The sequence below is a fragment of the Carlito syrichta genome, unplaced genomic scaffold (assembly GCF_000164805.1).
Source record: "Carlito syrichta isolate Samal-C Ts95f unplaced genomic scaffold, Tarsius_syrichta-2.0.1 Scaffold301563, whole genome shotgun sequence".
In the NCBI taxonomy this organism is placed as follows: Eukaryota; Metazoa; Chordata; class Mammalia; order Primates; family Tarsiidae; genus Carlito; species Carlito syrichta.
This window is the reverse complement of record NW_007245659.1, coordinates 91,305-106,473: the sequence shown is the minus strand read 5'-3', so window position 1 is coordinate 106,473 and position 15,169 is coordinate 91,305. Positions and strand designations below refer to the sequence as shown.

General features: G+C 35.3%; 1 pseudogene; it reads right to left on the bottom strand.

Annotated features, from left to right (window-relative positions):
- Positions 1-9,035: 9,035 nt before the first annotated feature.
- Positions 9,036-12,943, bottom strand: LOC103257142 (annotated as a pseudogene).
- Positions 12,944-15,169: the final 2,226 nt, after the last annotated feature.

Genomic DNA, 15,169 nt, shown 5'->3' with positions numbered 1-15,169 from the left:
AATTTTAGAATAGTAAACTACCTATATAGTGGATACACGTCATTACATATTTGACCAGACCCATAGAATGTACAACAGCAAGGTGAACCCTAATGTAAACTATGGACTTAGGGTGATAATGATGTGTCAGTGTAGTTGTGTTATCAGTTGTAACAAATGTTTCACTCCGATGTGGGATGTTGATAATGGGGCAGTCGGGCATATGAATGATGGTAGGAATTATATGGAAAGATCTCTGTGCCTTCCATTCAATTTTTCTGTGAACCTAAAACTGCTCTAAAAAATTCAGTATATTATAACATTAAAAAAAATGTGACTCAGTTTTCTTTTGGCATTCTAATGCTGCAAAACAAAACACCTGATAACGTAAGGGTTTAAAACAATGACCACAAACTGGCACTCAAGCCCTCAGTTCCATGTCTTAAGCTGGACTTGAGGGCTTTGGCTGGGCTCACTCACAGGCTGAGAACTGACCAGCTATAGGCAGATGAAGACTAGCTGTAGGTGGGAGGACTGGGACAGCTAGTTCTGTCCACGTGTCTTTAATTGTCTGCTTTTCACATGTGTTTGATGGCTTAGCCTAGCCTATTCTTACTTATAGTGATAGCACAGATGTAAGGGTACAAATCAAAGCTTGCAAATCTTTTTCAAGCTTCTGCTTTAGAAACACTTGCTAACATTCCATTGACACAGAACCAGATCCAGAGTAAGGGTGGGAGAATACTACAAGGTTGTAGGTCCAAAAACATGAACACAGGGTGATAGAAGAAGGGACAATAAGGAAATCAATCTACCATATATGGTATGAACACATTGAGTACAACTATAAAGGGTCATAATCACTTGTATGGCATTATAACCCACACATATATAGCCTCTCCCTGTCAGACATCTTCATTCAAGGGATCTATGTATTCCAAAATCCATGTAGATAATTGAAATTTATAACCTGTTTGAGAATGATTAGTCTAATAAAAGCAATACCAGATGACATGACATGGCAATTTGATTGGCCTAAGCAGAGTATGTTTGTATTCTAGGGGTAGCCAATTTACCAGGTTCAGGCCATCCACAAAAACTTTAGGAGAAGAAAGATAAGAGAAACTCCCTTCATTAGATCTTATGATTTGCCCCTTTGTGTTTGCTTTCTAGGATATGAAAATCAAGGAAAATAATATCTCTAACTTCAATAAAATACTCTTTTTAGAGTTCCTGTTTCATGTTTTCACGTGGTCTTACTACTTCGTTTTATAATATAGTTTTTCTGTTTTATCTAGATTTCCCAAAGGGTCTACCTTCATTCTGTGACTTGTTCTGATTCAGTTGACTATTCTAATAATAACTTAGTAATAAATTATGACTAAAGCCTGTGTCACAAAATCATTTTTGTCTTCAGTCTCTTAGTGTCATTGCAATTAATATGAGAACATTATTTTCCATTCCTTCATAAGACATGTTATTTTGCTATAAACATATTGATATACCACAAATCAGAATAAAATATGGAAATAAAAAAAATATCTAAAATTGACTCATGACTAAACACAAACACATGCTAGGACTTACTTAGTTTTAACCTATTAGGCAAAAATATAGATAATCATTTTATTTGATTTATCTATTTTAATGTTCTTTATTGGCTGACTTTTAAAATAATTTCTCATCAAAAAGTCTCAACTCATATAAAAAAGTTATTTCTGGTGATCAAGAATATTATTGGGCATACAATTAGAATTAAATATCTTATTTGAGGAAGCAATTTAAATGCATGGTATACCTATTCAAGATTTGAGGCCTGGTTTCAGAAATTTGGGCCAGAGAAACTCTGAAATGCTCCAGGCATATTTCCTGGCTGTTTCTTGCATCACCTTTTCTGACTCTGTGGCCAAGACTCATAGCTTCAAGAGTTGGATGTTGATTGTCAATGTGTTACTAATAAAAAGTTAAGCACTCAGATTTTTAAACCAGACATATTTGCAAAATCCATTGCAATTTCTTATTTTTCTTTCTGTATCAGCTATTCATCTTACACTCCTAGGAAGCAATGCATGACTTCATTCATTATGATCTATGTTTCGGTCTGAACAATTCAGGAATATTCATCAAGATTTGCCATTAATCAGTTAAAGATGTTCATAAACAAAGCCAATGAATAATGCATATAAAATCGAGTACATGTGCCCTAATGATGAATAATCATCAACTGATCTGGAATTTGTTAATAACTTATGAATATTTATCTCTGGATGTTACTCCTGTACAATTCACAATTCCACAAAAACTGTTTCCTTGTACATTGCATCCTGCACTTTTGCTGAATATGCCTTTGGGACCATTAAATATTTTTCCTAGAGGGTTTTAATACAATAAAAATTGTGACTATGATGTCATCTGCAGACCTTACTAAACACAGCAGAAACCCTTATTTATTTCCATAATCTCAATCTAGCAGATTTATCTTGGGTAATATTGCCTTTTACCATATGATCTCTTTATATATGACAGAAAGATAGCTATGTGAAGCCTACTTAACTAGTCAGATGTGAAATTGTGAAAGAATAAAACAAACTGAAAATTGAATGCCGGAAATAACATTTTCCTTAAGCAGTCACTAATTTTATGCCAGGTGCAGACTGTACCCCTCGTCAATTTATGTCTTTTTAGTGTGCCCTCTGGCCACTTGCAAATTGGAAACTTCACAACAACTTTGGGCTGAGTATTTATATGAGATGAGACACTTCAGCCTAGGATTGTCATCAGCTGGCCCTTCTCAGGATGAAGAGAATTAACAAGCAACGTTTTTGGAACTCTTCAAGTGTTCTGAGTGCTTGGCAATCATTTACCAGTTAATCCTCCTTTGAGGGAGGTCAGCCCTCAGCTTGAATTTTCACATGAAGTATTTCACACAGATGTTAAATGATCTCTAAAGGCCACAGTGCAGCAAATCTGGGATAATAAAAAATAATCAGAGACAGATCTGGCAAAATTAGGGAGCAGGAAACATATACTTTTGGCTGCCCCATTGGATGCTCTTTCTGGATGCATCTCATAACAAAAGCATAGTTATTGTTCACTATCTGTCAGAATCCATCTTGCCTTAGCAGTCACCCCACTTCAACTTGTCCACTCTGTAAACGACCTGTACTATAGGAGGGGGAACCCTCCAGACCTGGAATTTAATTATTAACAATTGTGTACTTATTCTTATATATTTAAACTTCAGTCACCTTCAAAGTACTCTCCGTTTGATGCAATACACCTATGGAGATGCTTTCTTCACTGCTCACAACAGTTTTTTGAACTTGTCAATTTTGATGCCTTTCAGTGCTTCTGCTGTTTTTTTTTTTTTTGTTTCACCTCTTCCACATTGGCAAAAAGTTTCTCTTTGAGACTTTCCTTGTCTGGGAAACAAACAAAAAGTTGCTTGGGATGAGATCAGGTGAACAGGGAGGGTGGGGCACCAGGGTCATATGGTGTTTGGTCAAAAACTGCCGAACACTCAGCATGGTGTGGGCAGGCAAGTGTGTTTGTCATAGTGGAAGAACAAATCACCTGCTTTCCACATCATAGGACATTTCTTCCAGAAATTGTGGCACACCCATCTTAAAACTTCTAGATAAAACGTTGGTTGACTGTTTGAGCTGTATAAACAAATTCTGAATGTACTATAAGAGGACTGCACTCTAAAAGACAATTCCAGGTTTATTTGGGTCCCCTCTTGTACACTTCTGCTAAGTCTCCTTAACAAAATGTTTTATATCCGGCTACTCTCCATCTTTTCTCTGGTAGAGAAGTACTAAGTTACCTCCACAGTTAATCTGCATTTGGTCACTGAAATATCTTGTAGAGGGAAACTTCTGGAAGTTCTCTTTAAACAACCTTTAAGTAAATACATACTGTGCCCTTTGCCAGGGCCACCTCTGGAGAAATATGTGGTAAAATTTTATATCAGTTTTCTTCAGAAGATCTTAAAAGTTACCTGGTTATTTCATGGGAAGATTGTTCAGTCAAGCCAGTGAAAGGTTCATAATCAACCAGTGCATACACAGCAGTGATTAGAGCAAGATTGAATCAGCAAGTAGATTACATCTTCGCCTAGACTTTTTATCCAGTCTGTCAGGATATATTCATAAGGGAAAATAGTTTTTTGGGTGTGTTCAGGCAAATTACTTTGAGACTGTAAGTTCCATTGATGTCACACATTGGGTGGTTACATTCCTCAATTTATAAGGAAAGTTGATGGCTACTATGAGATCAGTCTGTATTTATAATAAGTATTCTATTTAAGGGGAAAAGGGGGAGTCTGGGAACTATTTTGCTTTCTTAAGAGTTCAGGACTATTTCACACCTTTTTTTTTTTTTTTTTTTGAGTTGGAGTCTCACTCTGTTGCCCAGACTGGAGTGCAGTGGCCGCTTCCGGCCACCGCAGCCTCGACCTGCTGGGCTCCGGCAATCCTTCCGCCTCAGACTTCCAAGTAGCCAGAATTACAGGCATGCATTACCACGCCCGGCTGATTTTTTGATTTATTGTAGAGATGAGGTCTCGCTGCCCAGGTGGGTCTCGAACCCGCGGGTTCAGACAATCCACTCACCTCAGCCTCCCAAAGGCAAGGGATTACAGGCTGAGCCACCGAGCCCTGCTTATTTTACACTTTTTAAATCGTTTATTTCCAGACCAAGCTTTTAAGTGAACATATACATTTTAAAGACATTTCTTCATGAACCCATCCCCACTGCATCCAAATGACATTAGTATTTAAATAATCAATAACTGGCCATAATAGTAATTGTGCATTGCTTCAAAAAAGTGTTTTCAAATAGACAATGGTAAATATAATGACACTATAAAGAAAGAAACTTTGAAATCTGCATAAGAGGCTGAACTGGAAAAGCTAGACCGTAGAGATTATTTTAAAATTACCAACAATCCTGATATTCACAGCACCTCCCCCTTTATATATAGGTTTAACATTTTCTCCCTAAAGGAAGACCAGTTCTTCTAAATACGTATAAAATGTTATGAAAATAATTTTATTCTTCTTTGTATGCATTTATCCCCATATAAGATTCAGCAGCATGAAACACATTATTTTTCGGCTCTTTTAAATGAGGTAATTTCATACCCAGATTTTTCAAAACTTTTACGTCTCTCAACTTGCTAGCATTTTGTATAGGTCTAATACATTATCAACACAATTTATTTTCTGTAAGTTTATTCTTGTTGCAAAAAGACTTATTCATATTTCTTATAAAAATTGTATTACTATTTTTTAAAGTGATGTTCTTTATGGCTGCATGGTATTCCATTGTGTATATGTACCACATTTTTTTATCCAGTCCTCTTTTCATGGGCAGCGCAGTTGGTTCCATGTTCTTGCTATTGTGAACAATGCTGAGATAAACATATGTGTGCAGATATCTTTTTAATAGTGACCTGAGTTCTTCTGGGTATATTCCCAGTAGGGGGATTGCGGGGTCACATGGAAGGTCAATTTTTTAGAACTTTTAGGAATATCCACAGAGGCTGTACTAGTTTACACTCCCACCAACAGTGTAGAAGTGTTCCCTTTTTGCCACATCCTCGTATTACTATAAGAAAATGATTGAAAGTGACTGGAACCTGTGGGGAGGGGGGTGGGAGAGTGGGGAGGTGGGATTGACAGTAGTCAATATCTGCCTGGGGAAGGGGGGGCACACCTCATCATTAAGGGTAACTGCACGGTGAATATTTGTATACCTAGCCCTGAATTGTACCCCACAATTTTAAATAAAAATTAAAAGAGGAAAAGAAAAGTGATATATGTATTTAAAATAAATGCCTTGCATGTATTGGTTCACTTAACCTTTTATGCCTCTCTTAGGCAGTTACTTTTATTATCCCAATTTTAATAAGGAAAAAAAGACCCAGAGTCACACAGTTAATAAGTAGCCAAATTAGGATGAAACAGAGACCTTTTAAACATAAGGCTAGAATTCTTAAGGAATACTTGGTTGTGTTTTTAAATATCTAATAATACTACAAAACTGATTTTAAAAAATGCCCTGCCGGGCTCGGTGGCTCAGCCTGTAATCCTGCGCTTAGGGAGGCCGAGGTGAGTGAATTGCCTGAGTCTGCAAGTTCGAGACCCGCCTAGGCAACTTGGTGAGCTCATCTCTACAATAAATCAAAAATATTAGCCGGGCGTGGTAGTGCGCGCCTGTAGTTCTAGCTACTTGGAAGGCTGAGGCGGAAGGATCGCTGGAGCCCAGCAGGTTGAGGTTGCTATAGCCAGGACCGTGCCACTGCCCTCCAGTCTGGGGACAGAGTGAGACTCCAACTCAAAAAAAAAATTTAAAAAAAAGCCCTATGTCTGCATCAATTATTATTTCTCTCATATCCTTTAATTTCTTCTTTTAAAAAGTATTTATCTCCATATTTCTAGTTAATATAGTTTATGGAATAACATTTATTTTTCAATGTTGGACGTTACTTTTTTATTTTTTTGATTCGGGTTTCACTCTATCCCCCAGGTTGAAATACACTAGTGTTATCATGGCTCACTGCAGCATCAAACTCCTAGACTCAAGCAAGCTTTCAACTTCAGCCTCCTAATATCTGGGACTACAGGTATGTGCCACCATGCTCAGCTAATTTTTTGATTTTTTCGTAGAGACAGGGTCTTGCTATGTTGCCCAATCTGGTTTCAAACTCCTGGGCTCAAGTGATCCTCCTACCTGGGCCACCCAAAGTGATGTGAACCACTGCGCCCAGTCTTACTTACTGACTTACATCATAGAAGAGAAAGATTTCTCTAGAATTCTCCTTTTTGGTACTTCACTTCTTTTCTCTAAAATGCTAACATCCAACTTCCTAGTTCTTCTCATTTTGGTGTTCATATTTTTCTGGTTTTGAAAGTTCTACTGTCATTTGAGCCATGGACAGAATTCTCACACTTCATTTTTTAAAGCCTTCTGATACATTATGTTTATACATTTTTATGGGGTACATACAAAATTTTGTTACATGCCTAGAATGTATAATGATCAAGTCAGGGTATTTAGCGTTTATCATTTATTTCTATGTGCTGGGTACATTTCAAGTTGTCTCTTGTAGCTATTTTGAAATATATAATAGATTGTTGTTAACTGTAGTCATTCTATTCTGCTAGTAAACATCAGAATTTTTTCTTATTCCCTCTATCTAACTTAACTATATGATTGTACCTATCTATTTTTGTCTTGAGGACATTTATATTTCATTACTTGTGTACTTTAATGTTTTATCCTGGAGTTACCTCCTTCTCTCAGATTGCTTCTTTTTCTAAGTACCTACCAGTAACTCAGCATACAAGCTCTCTGATAGAACTGTAAAATTATTCTCACTACGGCCAAATAGTTCATATATATCTGTAAATTCCATTTTTCCATTTTCTCCCCTGATATGTTCCTTCTCGATGGCTCTGCCCCCCGTTGGAGCAATAAAATTGATTGCCCATCTGGCTTTGGAAGATGACCATTTTCAATATCTTGGAGATTTCCCTCCCTTCTCCTCTCTGTGGGATCCCTTTCTCTTGCTCTCATTCCTCCTTTTTAGTGTTTATTCCCCAGTTCTGATGGCGTATAATCTCTGAGAGATCAAGAGTTAGGCATTTAATGACCATACATGTCTAGGCATGACTTGATTGGACTTTGAATTCGTAGAATTCCAGGCTGGATATATCTCTTCAGCTTTTAGCTTTGCACTTTCTAGGCAAAATAACTCATATATTATTTGTACTAACAAAACAAAACAAAAATTTACATTATTTCTTTTCATCTGTACAACACTTTTTTTGTGTGTGTGGGATAAGAGCAGATGTTTCAAATGAGGAACTAAACAATAATATTGTCAGCAACATTCTCATTTTAATGTGAATGAATCTAGTATCATATTAGCTCTTAATTTAAAAAAATTAATTTTCCAAGTAATTTTAACTTTAATTAAAAAAAAGTTTAATTGAATTCTCCAGAGAAATCTGTTAAAGTAATTGTGAACCTTTTTCTTCTCCCCTAGTGCTCTGGGACATGATGTATTGACTTATAATATAAATTATTATTTAGTTGATAGAATACATGTAGGTTCATTAGGGGTTTGATTTCAGTTGCCTCAGCATTTATTTAGGATTTTGGTTCAACATTTATCTTGTTGCCCTTATACAATGTTTTTGACTTTTTTATAAATTTGGCTAAATTTTTGTTATTGATTGAATCTATTCTCTGTGTATATGGACTATATGAAGAAACATTAACTCTATTCATCCTAGGTGACCAGTAATGAATGTTGACTTAAAGAAAATCTGTTAATTTTTGTTTTAAACTTCTCCCTCCATGGAACATTTGAATTCATAACTTTCAGAGAGATGAGTCAGTAACACAAAGATTTGTAAAAATCTAAAGCAACTGAGTCTTTGTAAATATGAGTGCTAGATTAGGTATCAAAATACATCTGCCACTGGATATAATAAGTTGGCTAATTGAGCTACGTTTTTTGCTGAGTATTCCACTTCTTATTCTTTGTTCAGCTTTTTCCATATTTTTAAACTCCTTATATATTCATGTACTAAATTTCCATCTCCTGAATTAAACTTTAGATATCTTGACAATTTAAGGGAAACTTAGAAAGATTATATAACATAGAATTAACCATTCTTTGGAAGCTTGAAAAAACTCACTGGTAAGCTATGTTATCAGAGAACTCTATTTTGAATGTGGTTCTTGAATTTTTATACCGTATCTGCAGTTATTTTATTCACATTTTATCTCCTTTAGTCAATTTTTTCTATATATGCTTAGAAAAATGGTAAACTAATCATGATTTCTAGTTATTAGCCTATATATAAACATAGTTTTTTCTTAAAACAATTTGAAACTTCTTTATATATATTTTGGAAGTATTCAGTCACATCAACTCTTAAAGCTGAATCAGTGCTATAGGAGGTGGGAACTGAGAATGATGATGGTTTCTTTTTTTTTTTTAGTATATAAACTATCTATTAACAGAAAAAGCCTACAGACTTTTATTTCTTCTTGAATACATGCACAGTACAACCATGACACCCAGTGGTTTTGGTGTGCTGGCCTCGAACACGAAGGTCCCAGAAGTGGCTTAGTCCTCTATGGGCCCGAATCTTCTTCAGTCGCTCCAGATCTTCATGGAGCTTGTTGTGTAGACCATTGACCAAGACCAGGCTGTATTGTCCACCCTTAACATCCTTCTGTTTATTTAAGAACAAGTCTGGGATCTTGTACTGGTGTGGATTCTGCATAATGTTGATCACATGTTCCACCTCACCCTCGGTGAGTTCTCCTGCCCTCTCGGTGAGGTCAGTGTCTACTTTCCTCAACACCACATGAGTGTATCATTGACTCACACCCTTTATGACAGTGATGGCAAAGGCTATTTTCTGCCACCCATTGATGTTGGTGTTGCATTCTCGCAAAATATGCTGAACTTCTCAGGGATCACCAGAGACGTGATGGCAGCACAAACTGTGGCATGTAGGCCTCCTGTGAAAGCAACGATGGTTTCTATTTGTGGTGAAAGATAAAATACTCAGTCACCTGAAAATATAGCAAAACTTTTTGAAGGTTACCTGCTCAGTTTACTTCACAGTTAGTTTCTATTTTTTTTTTTAACAGATGTAAATAGCACTTTTGACACAAACCTAAATAGATATTATTGAATTGGCATAAATACAAAGGCAACTATGGCATAGTTTCACCTGGAGAATTGTTAAAGAATTCTGGCATTCCTCAAGAAATAGAGTTTCAATACACTTATCAAAGTGAGATAAGAGACCCTTGTTTTCTTATTCTTATATATATATTTCTGACTTTGGATTTTCAGCACATATGGTCATAAAATAAAACTAAAACTCATTAAATAGAAACAAGTGCCTGCACTTTATTTCTTAAATGTTTCCACATTTTCCATACCTCTTTGAGCTTCATTTTAGCATCATTTATTTTAAAATCACTTCCAAGATAAATTAAAATTTATTTGACACATGAGAAAACTGAACTCTAAAAGGTAAGTAGTAAGTAGCAGTCAAAATCATTGTTATCTGTGTTCCAACATTAGACAGTATTGAGGAATGTACTACATTTAATTCAGTTCAACAGACACAAAGATTATTACAATATCCATATTGGATCTTAAGACTCCTCTCTAGTTCCTGGTTCTATGACCCCTCTCTTCTCTGAACTTCTCTTCATCACCTTGCCTCATAGCAAATCTCGCTCTCACTCTCCTCGACCTTAGTCTCTCAAATTTCTTTTCTTCAGCATGGAGCAACATGAGTGTGAGAAAATCCACTATGTAAATCTCCCATTTCATCAAAATTACCAATAATAGCCAAAACCCTTGTCTCCTGCCTTTGTCAGGCTACACACTTATACTCTTATCTATTTCCCTAAGGCCAGGTATTGTGCCTGACACATTGTAGGCCTTTAATTAATACTGGTTAGAAGAATGCACGAATGTAACTCCTGATGTCTTCAACTCAATGTGATTTTTTATTGTTGCCTTGTAACCCTTGTAAAAGATGCACTATAAATTTCTTTCAATAAATCTCTAGGTTTCAAAAAAAATTTAATATTGCTTTATTTCTCAAATTGTTTTAATTTCCTTTTAGTCTTGAAATGGTATGACTTATTTGCTAAAAAGGAAGTGTATGAAAATATGTCTTTGTTATACGGTTTCCATATTATATGAAAATAATAAATGGATTTCAAGGGGATAAAATAGGTTTCATGCAAATTCGGGGACTTTGTTAATTTATGCTGCTTTTTTGCAAAGATGAATAATAATTATCAAAGTCTCTGAAGGTACTGACTCATGAAAGTTTTAGAAAGTAGATTTACTTCATGAGACACATAATTTTCACATGGCTTAAAATATTTTAGCATTTCTTTTCTTCTCTAATCTATGCTCGGTAACATTTTCAGGTAAACAAAAGTACTCTGAGCAGTAGCTATTGCACTGTTTTAAAATTAATAGAAATTTGTCTGCTTTATTTAGCATGATTTTGTCATTTGATTATAAATTATAATACATTAAGAAATATTCTTTTATTTTTATATTTTACTAAGTTTTGATTGTAATCAGGAATGAATGGTGGTAATTTCTATTTTTAAAATTTGACATTTACTGAATTCATGATTTTTCTTCTTTGAATGATGTAAGCAATGAATCATATTCATAGATTTCCTTATAGATGTTCTTGGAGGTCTGGAATAAAGAAACATATATGTAAATCTTCATAAGACAGGCACAGAAAAAGTTCATTTACCTTAGATATATGGTGCTGGCAAAGGTTTAGTTTTCATATCTTTTTATACTTTTCACAGGACAAAAAAACCCCAACTACTAGCCAAATTGAACAAGCGAAAACAAAAGAAGGCATAAATATTCAAGACAAGGAGTAACAAGAGGGAATAAATACTGAAACACAAGAAGTTTACCAAGGCTGTATCACAGACTGCCATGCAAATTAGATGAAACAGTTAATTTCCTAAGGAAACACAGATTACCAAATTAAACCCAATAGAGTTAGAAATCTTCCACAGACCAATTTTCTAACAAAGAAAAGTATTAAGAAACTACCCCAGCAACCTCAAATAGTCTCAAATAGTTTCACAGAGGAATTCTACCGAATTTTCAAACACCAGATGGTCTCAATGCTCTAAAAATTATTTTAAAGTAATTAAAATGGGGGAAATCTTTCAAAATTCTTTAAGAAAGCAGTTATACAATCAATATGTGAGACTCCTTCTTCTAACTTGCCCCCAGTTTCTCATCTGCCTTCGTTTTTACACAGCCTACCTGTGGGGTGACAGTAGCAGTAGTGTGAGTGAGCACATACTGCTATGCGGTGAATTACTTTCTTCTTTACTTCAGTTATTTTAAAGTTTCACCATTCTCTGTTATCAAATTATACTGAAGGTGTACATTTGTGTAGAATGTAATTTTCCATTCCTGTTTTGTTGTTAGTTGATTACCACTGGATGAAGATTCATTGATTGAATTTGGGTTCATTTTCACTATCATGATACTGCTTCCTTGCTGATACATGTATTTAGCCCTTATGTCTTTGTATTGTACATACCTGTTTACAGTATGACTTATTTTCCCACCTACTGCGTTTTGCCTTGGATGCTACCTTGTCTGATGGTTACAGCTCACCATCTTTCTTTCTTCATGATTTTCTTATATAGCTTTTTATCTCCCCTTATTTTAAAACTTCCTAGCTCTAGCCCTTACCTCATAAAGTTTGATAGGGAGTACATGATCTAACATGTAAATCACTTAGAAAAGACCCTAAAACATAGCAAATGCAGGTTGTTATTAATTTGTTTCTAGTACACAAAATACATTTAAATTGTTATATTCTTGTGTGAGACTAACTGCTTTTTGTTATGGATGTAAGCTGAATATCTCATGCACATCCTCAGATTTCTTCAACCTTACCTGCCTTCTGGGTTTTTAACTGCTTGCTCTACCAGCTGCTTCCATGATGACCAATTCCAGGTGACCATGTTGCACTGCCCACCTGAGACTGATGCTCAGAGAATTGTGATCTTCCTACAATTTCCAGACGATGCGCTGTACCATGTGGCATGGAACTGATTTCCCCATGGTTGTTAAAGGGCCAGATAATACAGCCTAACAAAGATAGCAACTTCCTGTGGGATGAATTTTGACCACTGGGGAATGAGAAATGCAGAGAAGATGAACTTCCCTCTCCATGCTTCCCAATTAATTTTTCTGGAAGAGAGTATTTAAATAGCTTCTTTTGGTATTCTTCATGGGTATTGTGTCCTGGTGAAACAGGGGCAGTGCCTGTGCTTTACTCATGCTGCTTGAACTTGAGTCCTGTCCTAATTGTACAATTTTCATCGCAGGATTAATTTCTGATATACCCATGGCCTCATGACTTAGTAACTCAATAATATGCAACTCACGAATGGCAGTTCAAACCCATACTTTACATACTGTCCCATGGTCAAATTATCTTTCTCTAGAAAAGTCTAATAGCATATGGTGATATGTCTCAAAGTAGAATTTTTCCTCTGTTGTGGTAAACATTATTTTGCTCCAGGTTTCCAGGGATCTGTGTTGCAACCCAGCTATTGGGTCTTACCAGAGACCCCATTTAGCATCTCAGCTCTCTAAGGGAAGTTTCAGTCTTGTCACAAATTATAGATAATACAGCACAATTGGTAGAGAAACTTAACCCACAATTTGGACTTACTTCGGAGCTCTGTTTTCCACTGGGATCTACTCACAGCTAGCAGCTTTTCACAAAGTGTGATTAATGAAGCAGAACAGAATTCTCAAGTGTACTACACGCTGCCTTTAAAAACCTCAAAAGGCCTGAAATTTTTGTGTTTATTTCCGAGTGTCAGAAAGTACAAGGTGTAGAAACTTGCTCCTTATCTTAGAAGAGCTATCCTGGTACACTCCAAATCTTAAGTTCTCTCTACCCCTGAATTTCATCAATGTGGTAAGCTTCTCAAGATTTGCAGAGTTTTTCCAGTGGCAAACTGGTCAATATTTAACAACCAGGTCTCTAGGTTAAAAAAAAAAAAGTACTGAGTTTTAGCTTTGCCATTTTAAAAACATATAAATACTCCTGCTATGGCTGATTTCTAACTATGAATGGGGCATTCCTGAATGTGCCCATGGGAAGAAATGTGTTCATATAGATCTCACAAAATATTGTAAGCCATTTCCAACAAATATCTTTAATAGTCTGGCATACACGAATGACTTGGGTACCCAGGGTGCTTGCAGCATATAGGGTACATCAACATGGCGTTATTGATAGTAGAGCCTGTGTGATATTCTATAGACCATGTATAGTAAATCATATTTGATGTTTTGTGATGTATCGAGGAAAATTAAGGCCTATATGAATACATGATGACAGAGCAGAAGAGAATTAACCGGACTTCTATGTCAAAGTTGTACTTCTTGCCTTAACATATAAAGACAAACGGCTTTTAGTCTCTGCCCATGAGTCGCAAAAGGGCAATGCTTGCCAAATTAATTGCTGTATACTAAAAATACCAGAGGCTGTGTTGATCGAATTCCATCCAATTTCACAGTAGGCAGAGCAGTTGCAACTGAGATGACCACTTTGATAGGTTTACAATAAATCATCATCACACAGCATGATCCATGTGATATTTACCAGAGGCCATACAGGTGAAGTGAACGGGATATGATGCAGCCTATTCTCCTGAATTCTTCAAGATTTTTTCATGGGGGTGCACTGCTCATGGCTGTATTCTACAATTCATATTTATTACAAGAAAACCAACTACAAGTACAATAAAACTCTGATGTTTACTTTAACTATGAATGACAATTATTGGGAAAGAATCCTAGGGCTTGGGAGTTGCTATACAGTTATCTTTAGAATATTAAGAGTTATAAAAAATTATTTTCAATACTTTAACAAATACAATTCTTTACAAAATGTATCATATTTATTCACTACTTTAGAGGAAATCAGAAGATAAGCTTATGCATTTTAAATATTTCCCAAGTATAATATATATATATGCAAAGAATACATAAATGTAATCATACTTATGCATATAACACATATATAAAATATAAGTGGAGTTATAAATTGTATATATAACATATAATATTATATATTTAATGGATAAATTGAATCATACACTTTTGTATTTGCCTTCTTTTTCTTAATATTTTATTTAGAAAAGTCATCCACGTTATTGCATGTAGTTGTATATCAGTATTCCTATTTCCAAATAGTGTCCCATTATAAAAATATTGCATTTAGTCCTTCTAGTGATGTACTAAATACCAATAAGGAAGATGAGTACAATTCCAAGAATTTATTGATTTTTTAAACAGTATCTTTTGTGAAATGTCTGCTTAAGTCTTGTGTAGATTCTTTTGTTGGGTGTTCTCTCACCAATAATAATTCTTTGTTAGATGTATATACCGCAAATATTTTTCTCTACTCTGTGGGCTTCTTTTGCACTCTCTTTTACTGGTGCCTTTTCACAAATATTAAGATTGTAATAAAAGTTTAATCAAAAGAAGATCACGAAAAATGTTCATATTTATATGTATTCAATCCTACCCTATTTATTATCTTAAAGAGCATATCTT